We start from the raw sequence: 17,073 nt of genomic DNA on the forward strand, positions 1-17,073 counted from the left end.
TTCAAACAGTATTTTAAATTTACATTTTCAATAACAGTGCTAGATGGGCGGGTTTGTACTTTTGGGGCCATTCCACTGGTCCCATTGTGCCAGGCATACTGAATCTAGTCCATCTAATGATTTTAAACACTATTTGAACCCAGGTTTGCTGTGTATTATGATATTCTAGACAGGTGCTTAAGAGTCAATGGGCGGCACAGGCTATGATCACGTTGAAATGGGCAGTTGAATTTAATAGTAGGCAACATGATGGCTGGAGTAGAATACACTAGATACAGTGTAAGAGATGCAGCACAGTGAGACTAGGATACTGTAATTCGTGTGATTGTGGAAGAGGGTGTCTGTGTGTAAGTACTGGAATGATGGGGGTCTGGAGTCACCGATGCCCCCGGTCCTCTCAACAGGTGGGGGTGGGAGGGGAGGAGGAGGGGGTGAGGGCAGGGGCCGGACTTCTGCTGGGGGCGGAGGAAGGACTGGTGATACCAGCTCTGCTGCTGCTGGGGTGTCTGATGATACCAACTGAGGAGGAGAGGAGAATAGTGGAGAGATGGATAGAGGGACAAGGAGTTGAAAGTGGATGATAGTGAGGATGGAAAAAAGGAGGGCAAAAGAGGAGGAATTAAGTAAGAAGCAGAGGAGAGTATACGAGACAGGGGGAAATAGGTTGAAGAGAGGGAGAGAAAAAAATATGGGGTTAAAAGAAAGGGATAGGGAGGGAGAAAAGAAATATGGGGGTAAGAGATGTCAATTGCTTTGACACAAACATCTTTACTCCATTCAGAGGAAAATCTCAGGTGCCAACAGACACTAACCTGACACTTAGCCTGTCTCCCTCCATTATATCCCCAGAGTGCTTGAGAGAACGAAAACAGACACACACCAGTCCTCCACGGATGGTTGCAAGGTAAAAGGAAATACCCATGCAATTTGGCCCCATCAATAGCACTGGTGTTCTATTACCTACTTTCTACAGACCTAGCATACACCTATACACACACGTACGTACATCTGCCTGGGGGGGCTTAATGCTAACAAACATGCCAACTACCTTAACAATCACCACAGATTCTGGATTTCTATACATTTCTGTTGTATGAAAAGGAGGGACTTAGCATTGAACAAACTACATGCAATCAAATGTTCTGTCTTCAACTTAACCTTGAGAACCGGTTTGTGGTTTTGATTTAATATCCATCCCCCAAGTGACAGAGAACAAATTTGCCCCCCTTTCTTTAAAAACCTTCCTCCGTCTCATCTAATTGCTGTTTGACTATAGAGCACTCGTGATAGGATGGTCCCAGAGGCACGTGTCCATCCTTATAGTCTCCTCTATTTGGCCAACCCTTTCAATCCCTCTCCCTTCTTCCTTGTCCTTGTCCTCCTCCTCCTTATGCACTTAGCAGATGCATTCCTCCCCAACCCCCCGTTATCCGGGACGAGTCCCAGTGTTTTGTCTGGAGGACTCACAGTAATAAACCTTGTTTAGGGTAGGGTAATCATAAGCGGGGAAATTTGAGGATGTAAGAAATCCTTTGTTTCTTCAGTGTTACGATCACAGATAGTGGGTTCTTGTAACGGTTCTACTAGTAAAGCAAGGCCATAGCTACAGAGGTCGTTAAAGAAAAATCGGCCATGTTGGCACCAAGAGTTCCATGACAATAACATTCTAATTGGCATTCTTAAGAGCTGCTAGGACCATTTCAGCCATATTGTTTCGACTTGGGAACGGGACGTTTACAACTCAGTCCTGGAAAAATAGTTTCAAGCGATTCAGGAATTCCCCCCCTTTGGCTCCCCTTCTCCTGCTGGTCTTTTACGGGTCCAAGATTATGGTGTACAGTCTACCTCTCCCAACTCTGTTCTTACCCATGACACCACACGGCCGTTAAAGCACGGGAGCTTAGCACTTTCATCCGAGATCTCTTCCTTCACCACCCTGAAGACAGACAGAGGAAACAGAACAGAGGAGTTCGTTGCGGTTTTGATTAGACCAAGAGTAACAAACACAGGAGACAAATACACCCTGTAAACTCATTTTTTAAATTTGACCTTTATTTAACTAGGCAAGTCAGTTAAGAACAAACTCTTATTTTCAACGACGGCCTAGGAACAGTGGGTTAACTGCCTTGTTCAGGGGCAGAAAGACAGATTTGTACCTTGTCAGCTCGGGGATTTGAACTTGCAACTTTTTGGTTACTAGTCCAACACGCTCCTCATACACAGGAGACAGATGCAAAGAGCAACATGAGGACACTGCTGTGTTATTGCTTGTTTTCCAATGACTCACCATCATTACCCAAACCACAATGGAGATAAACACACACACACACACACCAAACTCCCTACAACTAAAACTCATGGACCAGCCATTGTTTCTCAAGACTTCTATAACGTCAGACCCTTCTTTCCCTCTGCATCCACCTCTTCACTCTGATTGGACAGGTAGCATCTGCTGTATAATTTCTCTCCGTCTGTCCAGCTACCATGTTATTACCGCAGTACTTAGGACCTGGGCTGGACACGAGTACTATGTCGAGGAGACACTTAACTGACTGCCCAGACTAGGATCAGGTCCATCGTGAACTACTGGGCATCCCATCTATGAGAAGCTCGCCAAACAATTCGAAAGTAGCCTACATGCAATTTCCACCTCAAACTGTCAAACAAATCTCAGAAGTATCAGACAAGCTCCCAGCTAATCAACGCAACGTATCATTATCTCACCCCTGGTTAGTCACTATTGGCTAAAAGAAAGCTCAAATCTAACAGTATCTGCCAATTAATTTTCAGCAATATTTCCCCAGCCTGTCAGTGTGGTGCACAGGTTTGTCTATCACTCAGTCTGTAGCCAGTTGATGCGATAGGCCTAGCCATCTTGTGGGTTGACAGAAATACTTTCCCCAAAGCCTTCTCAATTAAATGTTAATTAAAAAGCAGGCTTACCTGGCAGAAGTATATGATAAGTATATTATTTATATCTATTATTTGTTATTTGAAAACTGACGTGAAATGAGCATTAGTCAGTACAGAACCATCGCTAGAAGGGCACATTCCTCACCTGCTAGAAGTGCAATTAAAAAAAGGGCCAGATGTGCAATTAAAGGGGTATTACACAAAAAACTACACTTGTTTGTTTTAATTTAAAGTGTCTTCAGATATGATTTAAGCATCGACATAGACTCAGAACATCAAATGTCCTTTTTTCTCTATGAACTATTGTAATTTTGCGAGTGTAAACCAAAACAACTCTAAAAACAAGAAAAATTAAACACAATTCGGACAATATCGAACAGAATTTGGGGGGGGTCTGATTTTATAGGGACCTCTAGAGTTTATTAACCATTATTTTACCAGGTACAGTATATTGACCGAAAACTGCACCAAGGACCCGGGGAAGGAGTTGCAGGGGAGACCATCTCAGGATGGTAAGTTGGTGGTTGAAGATATCCCTCTAGTGGTGTGGGGGCTGTGCTTTGGCAAAGTGGGTGGGGTTATATCCTTCCTGTTTGGCCCTGTCCGGGGGTGTCATCCGATGGGGCCACAGTGTCTCCTGACCCCTCCTGTCTCAGCCTCCAGTATTTATGCTGCAGTAGTTTGTGTCGGGGGGCTAGGGTCAGTTTGTTATATCTGGAGTACTTCTCCTGTCCTATTCGGTGTCCTGTGTGAATTTAATTCTCTCTTTCTCTCTCGAGGACCTGAGCCCTAGGACCATGCCTCAGGACTACCTGATATGATGACTCCTTGCTGTCCCCAGTCCACCTGGCCGTGCTGCTGCTCCAGTTTCAACTGTTCTGCCTTATTATTATTGGACCATTGGTCATTTATGAACATTTGAACATCTTGGCCATGTTCTGTTATAATCTCCACCCCGCACAGCCAGAAGAGGACTGGCCACCCCACATAGCCTGGTTCCTCTCTAGGTTTCTTCCTAGGTTTTGGCCTTTTTAGGGAGTTTTTCCTAGCCACCGTGCTTCTACACCTGCATTGTTTGCTGTTTTAGGCTGGGTTTCTGTACAGCACTTTGAGATATCAGCTGATGTACGAAGGGCTATATAAATAAATTTGATTTGATTTTGAGAGAAGAAGAATAGGTGCGCTGACTTGAAAGCTATAAATAAAAGTGTAGCTCGTGATATTTTTTTAAAAGCAGCTCTCATGCTCTAAAAAGGTTGGAGACCCCTGCAATAGCCTATGTAAATCTACTGTCCCCCATAGTAGAAAAATTAACCTATTCTACTGGTCAGCTTGTCGAGAAAGAAAAAGCCTATTCCAAAACAGACTCGGGGACAATCGTCCCCAAATTCATACAACCAGTAGGCCTAGGCAACATAAAAACTAAAACTTTAAAAAGCAATGAGTCTCGTGCAACAGATCAGAACGTTTAGCTTAAAATGTTGGAGATCTAATAGGAGATCTAATAGGCTACTTTGAAGCAAGGTAAGACATAAGATGGTTTCAAACATTCAGGTTTCAAACAATTAAGTATGTTTTCAAAATGCATAATGCCTCCAACTCATTGCAAAGTGGTGCGATGCACTGATGAAGCCTGCCTTCTGTTGCTTTTGAAGTGCTGCAGCAGCAACAGGTCTTGCACTGTCTGACAGATTTTCCACTCAAAGGCTCTGTATGTTTGTTGTACGCGTGTGATGATACACTACCAGTCAAAAGTTTGGAAACACCTACTCATTACAGGGTTTTTCTTTATTTGTAGTAGGAATGATTAAGAATATGGACATATAAATATATGGATGAGCATCTAATGCAGCACTCCATCATGCTCCTTGGTCAAATAGCCTTTACACAGCCTGGGTGTGTTTTGTGTCATTGTGTTGTAGAAAAACAAATGATAGTCCCACTGAGCGCAAGCCAGATGGGATGGCGTATCACTGCAGAATGCTGTGGTAGCCATGCTGGTTAAGTGTGCCTTGAATTCTAAATAAAATAGAGTGTCACCATCACACAACCTCCTCCATGCTTCACGGTGGGAACCACACATGGAGACCATCCGTTCACCTACTCGGCGTCTCACAAAGACACGGCGGTTGGAACCAAATATCTCAAATTTGGACTCATCAGACCAAAGGACAGATTTCCACCGGTCTAATGCCAATTTATCGTGTTTCTTGGCCCAGGCAAATCTATTCTTCTTATTGGTTTCCTTTAGTAGTGGTTTCTTTGAAGGAATTCAACCATGAAGGCCTGATTCACACAGTCTACTCTGAACAGTTGATGTTGAGATGTGTCTGTTACTTGAACTCTGTGAAGCACTTATTTGGCTGCAATTTCTGAGGGTGGAACTCGAATGAACTTATCCTCTGCAGCAGAGGTAACTCCAGATTTTCCTTTCCTGTGGCGTTCCTCATGAAAGCCAGTTTCATCATAGCACTTGATGGTTTTTGCGACTGCACTACAAGAAACTTAAAGCAATGATGGACTGTCATTTCTCTTTGCTTATTTGAGCTGTTCTTGCCATAATATGGACTTTGCCCTATTTGGTTAAAGACCATCTTCTGTATACCACCCGTACCTGTCCCCCCTACCTTGCCACAACACAACTGATTGGCTCAAACGCATTAAGAAGGAAAGAAATTCCACAAATTAACAAAGCACACCTGTTAATTGAAATGCATTCCAGGTGACTACCTCATGAAGCTGGTTGAGAGAATGCCAAGCATGTGCAAAGCTGTCAAGGCAAAGGGTGGCTACTTTGAAGAGTCTAAAATATAAAATACATTTTCACATCTTCTATTATTCTAAAATGTAGAAAATAATAAATCAAGCAAAACCCCTTAAATGAGTAGGTATCCAAACTTTTGACTGGTACTGCACATAACGACTATACTGAACAACTCGCCAATTTAATTCCACATAATTATGCAAATTAACCTATAGACAGATTAGCAAGGCCAGCCAAATGTATTTGCAGCAATGTATAAGCTAAAAAGCGTTATTTCACAAATGGGATTTTTTTCTTCATTTCCCGGACAATTAGCCTGCACCAATTTTCTTTGCTGGCTTTTCCATTTTCTATGGCCAAAAGCTGGCTATTACCAGCTAATGGAAACCCAGAGATAGGTTGTGTGTGCGCGCATATGGATGTCGGTGCTTTGCAACATTTTGTGTGTAGTCCGGTCTGCTAGGCTCACTTTGGGGTTTTGTAAGCAGCGGTTGCGGGTTGGTTTTGTGGGCGAGTGGTAGCACAGGGCCAGATTGTTGTGGGCGAGTGGTAGCACAGGGCCAGATTGTTGTGGGCGAGTGGTAGCACAGGGCAGGATTGTTGTGGGCACTGGGGAGGCATTGTCACCGGCAGGAGGCTGGCCTTGTGTGAGCAAACTTGGTTTAGTCCCTCTCACTCTTAACCTCCTCTTGGTACCTCTTTCTCCCTCCTACCATATTTTTCTTACCCTGCTCTCTTTCTCTCACAGTCTCTGAATAATTTTGGTTGCTCACTCTTCTTTCTCGCTCTGTGAGGACTAGGGTTGCACATGTTTTGCAATGGATATATTCACAATATCATATGGAGACAGAAACATAAAACCTTTTACCTTATTTAAAATATATATATATATATTGAACCTTTATTTAACCAGGTAGGCTAGTTGAGAACAAGTTCTCATTTACAACCTGCGACCTGGCTAAGATAAAGCAAAGCAGTGTGACACAGATAACACAGTTACACATGGAATAAACTATAAACAAGCCAATGACACAGTAGAAAAAAAAAAGAAAAAAAAATTAAACTATATACAGTGTGTGCAAAAGGCATGAGGAGGTAGGCAATAAATAGGCCATAGGAGCGAATAATTACAATTTAGTAGATTAACACTGGAGTGAAAAATGAGCAGATGATGATGTGCAAGTAGAAACTGGTGTGCAAAAGAGCAGAAAAGTAAATAAAATAAAAACAGTATGGGGATGAGGTAGGTAGATTGGGTGGGCTATTTACAGATGTACTATGTACAGCTGCAGCGATCAGTTAGCTGCTCAGATAGCTGATGTTTAAAGTTGGTGAGGGAAATAAAAGTCTCCCAACTTCAGTGATTTTTGCAATATGTTCCAGTCACTGGCAGCAGAGAACTGAAAGGAAAGGCGGCCAAAGGAGGTGTTGGCTTTGGAGATGATCAGTGAGATATACCTGCTGGAACGTGAGCTACGGGTGGGTGTTATCGTGACCAGTGAACTGAGATAAGGCAGAACTTTACCTAGCATAGACTTATAGATGACCTGGAGCCAGTGGGTCTGGCGACGAATATGAGGCGAGGGCCAGCCAACGAGAGCATACAGGTCGCAGTGGTGGGTAGAATATGGGGCTTTGGTGACAAAACGGATTGCACTGTGATAGAAAATTGGATGCAGTCTGAGTAGAGTGTTGGACGCTATTTTGTAAATGACGTCGCCGAAGTCAAGGATCGGTAGGATAGTCGGTTTTACGAGGGTATGTTTGGCAGCATGAGTGAAGGATGCTTTGTTGCGAAATAGGAAGCCGATTCTAGATTGAATTTTGTATTGGAGATTCTTAATGTGAGTCTGGAAGGAGAGTTTACAGTCTATCCAGACACCTAGGTATTTGTAGATGTCCACATATTCTAACTCAGAACCATCCAGAGTAGTGATGCTGGACGGACGGGCGGGCAGGTGCTGGTAGCGATCGGTTGAAGAGCATGCATTTGGTTTTACATGTATCTAAGAGCAGTTGGAGGCCACAGAAGGAGAGTTGAATGGCATTGAAGCTCGTCTGGAGGTTAGTTAACAGTGTCCAAAGAAGGGCCAGAAGTTTACAGAATGGTATCGTCTGCGTAGAGGTGGATCAGAAAATCACCATCAGCAAGAGCGACATCATTGATGTATACAGAGAAAAGAGTCGGCCCGAGAATTGAACCCTGTGGCACCCCCATAGAGACTGCCAGAGGTCCGGACAACAGGCCAGAGGTCCAGACAACAGGACAATGATGCCCAATGATACATCGCATCTTCCAAAAACTTATTTAACATACATCTGTAAAATGATAGCCTAGAAACTAAAGCTTTGGTTGTCTTCCTCTCATGCTTCCATGTTTTCTCCCTGGACATCCTCAATGTCTACCTCTTGAGCATCAGACTCTGAGGCCTCATCTTCACTGTCACTATCCAACCTTGTTGAGGATGGCTCATTGTCAGGCTCAAAAAGCATTTTTCAACCCTTGTATTGGTCATCCTGTTGCATGCTTTGGTGTGTGTGTTCCCAAACAAGGACCAGTTGCGCTCGGAAGCGGCTGATGTTGGTGGGATTTGGAGGATGATGGAGGCAACAGGGGAAAGAGCCTCAGATCCATAAAGTCCCTTCCACCAGATGGCTGATGAGATATGTTGGCCCGACTGCCATATTGCATCTCCATCCCAAAGCCTCGGCTTGGAAGGGTACTTTGCCAGACTGCCAAGAGCCTCGCCCTCATCCAGGCCAAGGTGGCGAGACACAGTAGTGATGACACCATAGGCCTTGTTGATCTCCGCACCAGACAGGATGCTTTAGCCAGCATACTTGGGGTCCAACATGAACGCTGCGGCGTCTATGGGCTTCAGGCAGAAGTCTTCACGTTTTTGATGCATTTCAGTACTGCAGCTACCTCTGCTTGGCGCAACCATGAAGTGGGCAGGGCAGTATGGATTTCTTGGGGCTGTCCATATCGGCAGACTGTGATATGGCCATTTCTTGGAGACTCTGTCCCCTCCAGGAGACATGATGACACCACCCCAACCGGTGTTGCTTCAATGTGGTGCTCTTATTCTTCTCACTTTGCTTGGTGAGGTAGATTGCGGCTATAACTTGATGACCCTTCACATACCTAACCATTTCCTTGGCTCTCTTGTAGAGTGCATCTATTGTTTTCAGTGCCATGATGTCCTTGAGGAGCAGATTCAATGCATGGGCAGCACAGCTAATGGGAGTGACATGAGGATAGGACTCCTCCACTTTAGACCAAGCAGTCTTCATGTTCGCAACATTGTCTGTCTCCAGTGCAAATACCTTCTGTGGTCCAAGGTCATCGATGACTGCCTTCAGCTCATCTGCAATGTAGAGACCGGTGTGTGTTGTCCCTTGTGTCTGTGCTTTTGTAGAATACTGGTTGACGGGTGGAGATGTAGTTAATTATTACTTGCCCATTCGACCACCCATCAGAGATGATTACAATAGAATCTGCTTTCTCTATGATTTGCTTGACCTTCACTTGAACTCTGCATCCAGCAATGAGTAGATAAAGCATGTCTGGTTGGAGGGGTGTATGCTGGGAGAAGAACATTCAGAAACCTCTTCCAATACACATTTCCTGTGAGCATCAGAGGTGAACCAGGTACATATGCAGCTCGAACAAGACATTCATCATCATTTCTCTGACTACGTTCCTCCATTGAGTCAAAAAAACGTCAGATTCCAGGAGGACCATGAGCTGTTGCTATCGATAAGGTGTCGGATTCATCATTTTCACCTTGAATAGATGTAGAGGGACTTTTGTCAGAGGTTGCTTGTTGTGAGCACTCAGGGAACTTTATGCACGTCGCCAGATGATTCTGCATCTTGTTGCATTATTCACATCTGATTTGTCACAGTATTTGCAAATGTACACATTAGCTGCGGTGAAATGTATCCACACATCAGATAGAGCCCGTGGCATTTTCCTGTAAAGATTAGGAAAAAAATGAGAAAAGAAAAAACCCAAATACAATTCCACGTACAGATAAATAGTTAAGCAGTTAGATTAAACAACTCCTTTGTAAGATACATGTTTTGAAATGAAACATGTATGGAATAAGGTGAATTAACACTTCAGTTAGCAGGCTCAAGCAAGCTAAAACACACATGATAGCAAAAAATAACTAGCAGCAATTGTTAGAAATGATTTAAAACACTTAGCTGTAGCCAACTATTTACTAGTTTAAAAAATCATGTCATAAAATATATTAACCCCACCTAGTATTGTAATCCAAACTTACCAGATAGCATGTAGTCCTTAGCTCAGACAGTGTAGTAGTGTGTGCTCAATAGCATCTCATTAGTGTGCAAGATCTTGAGAATCAGCTGTACATGTGATGGAAGAATGCACTGTGCATGCAGAGGGTTGTAATTCCATTTAATTGTGGATAGTTTAACCTAAATATGCCACAAGACCTAGCATTGCCTTGTGTTTTCCACAAAAAAGGTTCACTGTTATAAGCTAACTTTTTTTGATGAATTTAAACAAAATTCCCCAAATTCCCGGGCTTAACTTCCCATGGAAAATTTCCGGAAATTCACTGGAAAGTTTCCAACCCTTTGCAACCCTAGTGAGGACGGACTCAAATTGCATCCAGAAAGGGACAGACCGATGCAACATTCTACCCAACAGAGTAATTGTCCGCATACCTCACTATTACAAACAAATTATCTCCCCTCAAGCTATTTCACCAACGCACAAAAAAAAGCCTCAAAACACAAACATAGCAAATATCCCCTCATAGCCATTACTCCTTGGCCGCACATCCCAAACAAATAAACTTTTTTCTCCTGTCTACTAATGTCTCGCACATCACACCCAAAACCACCATCCACTTCCCCCACCCCTCCTGTCCATCTCTCGCGCCTCTCTTCATGTTGACTCTGCCGCAGCCAGACCCCCAGCAAATGGCCCCTCTCCAACCCTAGGTTCTCCTGGTCTGCTCCACTCCATGCTGCTGGCTCTGCCCCGACTGACACACAGCCTGTCTGACAGCTGGCTCGCACTCCCGGAAATGAAAACGCACAAGGAACAGGCAAAACACACACACTGATGCTTTAGTTACTTTGCTAAGGCCACAGGCTGAAGGAACAGGCCCTGAGAAAAGTAGCTCAGTTTTGATTGGGTAGCTGACTTCTGAGCAGAGTTTTAATGTAGCCTACTTGTAACAGACTTTGAGGTTCGTTTCCAAATGTTGCGGTAGAAGTATGGTCAGACAACTCAGTAGACGCAGGAGAACTTGATTGTTTTAGCACCCGTTTTTATAATATAAGTTGGTGTTTTGTGGTGTTCTTTGTTTGTGTGAGTAAGTTTACATTTCATTGTAGCTTACAAAACGCAAGCGGTTTTACTGCAATTAATGTGTTTACAGAAGCCCTAGGTCTCATCAGGCAAACTCCACCACACACATGCATTCCATTCAACCTAGGGTAGGGCACAACTGACAAACAGCCATCAAAGACAGATTGACAGTCACAGCTCTTCCAGTCTGGAGGATTTAAATGGGAGAAAGTAAGGAGAGGAAAAAAGTATGTCTAAAGTAGAGGTCGGCCGATTAATTAGGGCCGATTTCATAAATCGGTAATCTGCATTTTTTGGGTGCTGATTATGGCCGATTACATTGCAAACTATGAGGAGACTGCGTGGCAGGCTGACCACCTGTTATGCGAGTACAGCAAGGGACCAAGGTAAGTTGCTACATGCATAAAACTTATTTTTTTTAAACTATCAATCTTAACATAATCACTAGTTAACTACACATGGTTGATGATATCACTAGTTTAACTAGCTTGTCCTGTGTTGCATATAATCAATGCAGTGCCTGTTAATCTATCATCAAATCACAGCTTACTTTGCCAAACGGGTGATGATTTAACAAAAGTACATTTGCGAAAAAAAGCACAATCGTTGCACCAATGAACCTAACCATAAAGATCAATGCCTTTCTTAAAATCAATACACAGAAGTATATTTTTCTAAGCCTGAATATTTCGTTAAAAGCTCAAGCTCAAAAACTCATGATAGCAGGCAATATTAACTAGGGAAAATTGGCCAAAACTGCTGCATATACCCGGACTCTGCGTGCAATGAACGCAAGAGACGTGGCACAATTGCACTAGTTAATATTGCCTGCTAACATGAATCTTTAAACTAAATATGCAGGTATAAAAATATATATTTCTGTGTATTGATTATAAGAAAGGCATTGATGTTTATGGTTAGGTACATTCGTGCAACGACTGTGCTTTTGTTAAATCATCACGCGTTTGGTGAAGGAGGCTGTGATTCGATGATAAATTAACAGGCACCGCATTGATTATATGCAACGCAGGACAAGCTAGTTAACCTAGTAATATCAACAACCATGTGTAGTTAACTAGTGATTATGTGAAGATCGATAGTTTTTTTTATAAGATAAGTTTAATGCTAGCTAGCAACTTACCTTGGCTCCTTGCTGCACAAGCGTAACAGGTGGTCAGCCTGCCACGCAGTTTCCTCGTGGAATGCAATGTAATTGGCCATAATCGCCGTCCAAAAATGCAGATTACCGATTGTTATGAAAACTTGAAATCGGCCAAGCCGATTAAATCAGTCGATCTCTACTCCAGAGATGTTTGATAGGGTTCAAGTCCGGGCTCTGGCTGGGCCACTCAAGGACATTCAGAGACTTGTCCCGAAGCCACTACTGCATTGTCTTGGCTGTGTGCGCGTTGTCCTGTTGGAAGATGAACCTTTGCCCTGGTCCTGAGCGCAGTGGAAAAGCGTTTTCATCAAGGATCTCTGCACTTTCCTTGGTTCATCTCTCCCTCAATCCTGACTAATCTCCCAGTCCTTGCCGCTGAAAAACATCTCCACAACATGATGCTTCCAGCACAATGCTTCATTGTAGGGATGGTGCCAGGTTTCCTCCAGACGTGACGCTTGGCATTCAGGCACAAAAGTTCATCTTGGTTTCATCAGACCAGAGAATCTTTTCATCAAACTCCAAGAGGGCTGTCATTTGCCTTTTACTGAGTGGCGGCTTACGTCTGGCCATTCTACCATAAATGCCTGATTGGTGGAGTGCTGCAGAGATGGTTGTCCTTCTGGAAGGTTCTCCCTTCTCCACAGAAGACCTCTGGAGTGTGATCATCGGGTGCTCCCTGACCAAAGCCTTTCTCCCCGATCGCTCAGTTTGGCCGAGCCGCCAGCTCTAGGAAGAGTCTTGGTGGTTCCAAACTTCTTCAATTTAAGACTGATGGCGGCCACTATGTTCTTGGGGACCTTCAATGCTGCAGAAATGTTTTGGTACCCTTCCCCAGATCTGTTCCTCGACACAATCCTGTCTGAGCTCTACGGACCATTCCTTTGAACTCATGGCTTGGTTTTTGCTCTGACATGCAACTGTGGGACCTTAGGTGACTGGAGTCTTTGACAATTTACAGAAGCCTATAGCTTGGGTCTCCAAATTCCATCCAAGCAAAGTATGAGGGCACACGAAAATTCTGAATGGCACAGCTATCCATATTAGAGATCGACTGATTATGATTTTTCAACGCCGATACCGATTATTGGACGACATAAAAAAAAGCCGAAACTGATTCAAATCGGCCGATTTGTATTTATTTATAATAATGACAATTGCAACAATACTGAATGAACACTTATTTTAACTTAATATAATACATCAATAAAATCAATTTAGCCTCAAATAAATAATGAAACATGTTCAATTTGGTTTAAATAATGCAAAAACAAAGTGTTGGAGAAGTAAAAGTGCAATATGTGCCATGTAAAAAAGCTAACGTATAAGTTCCTTGTTCAGAACATGAGAACATATGAAAGCTGGTGGTTCCTTTTAACATGAGTCTTCAATATTCTCAGGTAAGACGTTTTAGGTTGTAGTTATTATAGGAATTATAGGACTATTTCCCTCTATACCATTTGTATTTCATATACCTTTGACTATGGGATGTTCTTATAGGCACTATAGTATTGCCAGTGTAACAGTATAGCTTCCGTCCCTCTCCTCGCCCCTACCTGAGCTCGAACCAGGAACACATCGAAAACAGCCACACTCGAAGCATCGTTATCTATTGCTCCACAAATGCTGTGGCCCTTGCAAAGCAAGGGGAACAACTACTTCAAGGTCTCAGAGCGAATGCCATCACCGATTGAAACGCTATTAGTGCGCACCCCACTAACTAGCTAGCCATTTCACATCGGTTACACCAGCCTAAACTCGGGAGTTGATAGGCTTGAAGTCATAAACAGCTCAATGCTTGAAGCACAACGAAGAGCGGCTGGCAAACGCACAAAAGTGCTGTTTGAATGAATGCTTATGAGCCTGCTGGTGCCTACCACCGCTCAGTCAGACTGCTCTATCAAATCATAGACTTAATTATAACATAATAACACACAGAAATACGAGCCTTAGGTCATTAATATGGTCATCCAGAAACTATCATTTCGAAAATGTTTATTCTTTCAGTGAAATACGGAACCGTTCCATATTTTATCTAATGGGTGGCATCCCCAAGTCTAAATATTGCTGTTACGTTGTATAACCTTCAATGTTATGTCATAATTATGTACAATTCTGGCAAATTAATTACGGTCTTTGTTCGGAATAAATGGTCTTCACACAGTTCGCAACGAGCCAGGCGGCCCAAACTGCTGCATATACCCTGAATGCAAGAGAAATGACACAATTTCCCTAGTTAAAAGAAAGTCATGTTAGCAGGCAATATTAACTAAATATGCAGGTTTCAAAATACACTGCTCAAAAAAATAAAGGGAACACTTAAACACAATGTAACTCCAAGTCAATCACACTTCTGTGAAATCAAACTGTCAACTTAGGAAGGAAAACTGAATGAAAATAAATTTCACATGCTGTTGTGCAAATGGAATGGACAACTGGTGGAAATTATAGGCAATTAGCAAGACACCCCCAATAAAGGAGTGGTTCTGCAGGTGGTGACCACAGACCACTTCTCAGTTCCTATGCTTCCTGGCTGATGTTTTGGTCACTTTTGAATGCAGGGCGGTGCTTTCACTCTAGTGGTAGCATGAGACGGAGTCTACAACCCACACAAGTGGCTCAGGTAGTGCAGCTCATCCAGGATGGCACATCAATGCGAGCTGTGGCAAGAAGGTCTGCTGTGTCTGGCAGCGTAGTGTCCAGAGCATGGAGGCGCTACCAGGAGACAGGCCAGTACATCAGGAGATGTGGAGGAGGCCGTAGGAGGGCAACAACCCAGCAGCAGGACCGCTACCTCCTCCTTTGTGCAAGGAGGAGCACTGCCAGAGCCCTGCAAAATGTCCTCCAGTAGGCCACAAATGTGCATGTGTCTGCTCAAATGGTCAGAAACAGACTCCATGAGGGTGGTATGAGGGCCCGACGTCCACAGGTGGGGGTTGTGCTTACTGCCCAACACCGTGCAGGACGTTTGGCATTTGCCAGAGAACACCAAGATTGGCAAATTTGCCACTGGCGCCCTGTGTTCTTCACAGATGAAAGCAGGTTCACACTGAGCACATGTGACAGACGTGACAGAGTCTGGAGACGCCGTGGAGAACTCTGCTGCCTGCAACATCCTCCAGCATGACCGGTTTGGCGGTGGGTCAGTCATGGTGGGGGCTGGGTCAGTCATGGTGTGGGGAGGCATTTCTTTGGGGGGGCCGCACAGCCCTCCATGTGCTCGCCAGAGGTAGCCTGACTACCATTAGGTCCCGAGATGAGATCCTTAGACCCCTTGTGAGACCATATGCTGGTGCGGTTGGCCTTGGGTTCCTCCTAATGCAAGACAATGCTAGACCTCATGTGGCTGGAGTGTGTCAGCAGTTACTGCAAGAGGAAGGCATTGATGCTATGGACTGGCCCGCCCGTTCCCCAGACCGGAATCCAATTGAACACATCCCTCAGGAGACCATCCGCCACCTCATCAGGAGCATGCCTGGCGTTGTAGGGAGGTCAGAGGCACGTGGAGGCCACACACACTACTGAGCCTAATTTTGACTTGTTTTAAGGACATTACATCAAAGTTGGATCAGTCTGTAGTGTGGTTTTCCACTTTAATTTTGAGTGTGACTCCAAATCCAGACCTCCATGGGTTACATTTGATTTCCATTGATAATTTGTGTGATTTTGTTGTCAGCACATTCAACTATGTAAAGAAAAAGGTATTTAATAAGACTATTTCATTCAGATCTAGGATGTGTTATTTTAGTGTTCCCTTCATTTTTTTGAGCAGTGTATATACTTGTGTATTGATTTTAGAAGAAAGATTTTTTATAAGTTAAGTTTAATGCTAGCTAGCAACTTACCTTGACTTCTTGCTGCACTCGTGTAACAGGTAGTCAGCCTGCCACACAGGCTTCTCGTGGAGTGCAATGTAAGGCAGGTGGTTAGAGCGTTGGACTAGTAACCGGAAGGTTGCAAGATCGAATCCCCGAGCTGACAAGGTAAAAATCTGTCATTCTGCCCCTGAATAAGGCAGTTAACCTTCTGTTCCTAGGCCGTCATTGAAAATAAGAATGTGTTCTTAACTGACTTGCCTAGTTAAATAAAAGAGATAAAAAATGACATGTAAAACAAATCGGACACAATCGGTGTCCAAAAATGCAGATTACCGATTGTTATGAAAACTTGAAATCGGACCTAATTAATCAGCCATTCCGATTAATCGGTCGACCTCTAATTTATATCCTATTTCACTGTGGAAAAGGGGGCCGCAATACATGACGATATGATTTTCAGTTTGCTTCCATTTGGCTGGTTTCACATTCATCTCCTGTGATCATAAGGAAAAAGCATTTAAATCATGTAAAACAATTGCTATGTGCATTTACAATACACATTTAACTAGCTCTTACCAATAGCTCTGACCAATTTATAAATTACAGCGCATGGAGAATGCTGTTATTTTATCATCTGAAAAAAGTAGACGCTTTTTCCACTTGGAACGGACAGGTTTGCTGATCTTATGGTTTGCTCAAGCGTAAAATTGGTGGAAGTATAAGGAAATTAAGTCAAGGTCAGAATGTCATCTGTAAACACACCTTTATTCGAGCTCTACTTCAAACAAAGTAGGTGAATAGCATGTTATTTTCATACTGAAGTTCAAAGTCACAATACATGGAGAGAAAAGCGCATTCAAATGGAATTACGTTCCATTTACAGTCGCTTAACTCGGGTTGGAATAGGGGCCCAAGAGCAGAGCAGGCAAGGGCTTAGGGCTGGAATATACATTGCCGTGTGTAATGTAGCCTAGTTTTATTTACACCATCCCAGCAGCTCTCTTAGAAATATAACTTTGCTCTGTGTTTCTGAGCATGCACTTTGTAGCCTATAGCACAAATC

The 17,073-nt window shown here is 43.5% G+C and overlaps 1 pseudogene; it reads right to left on the reverse strand.

Annotated features, from left to right (window-relative positions):
* Positions 1–17,073, reverse strand: part of LOC112261005 — a 31,531-nt pseudogene that overhangs the window by 12,593 nt on the left and 1,865 nt on the right.

Source organism: Oncorhynchus tshawytscha, linkage group LG10 (genome assembly GCF_018296145.1).
Source record: "Oncorhynchus tshawytscha isolate Ot180627B linkage group LG10, Otsh_v2.0, whole genome shotgun sequence".
Lineage (NCBI taxonomy): Eukaryota > Metazoa > Chordata > Actinopteri > Salmoniformes > Salmonidae > Oncorhynchus > Oncorhynchus tshawytscha.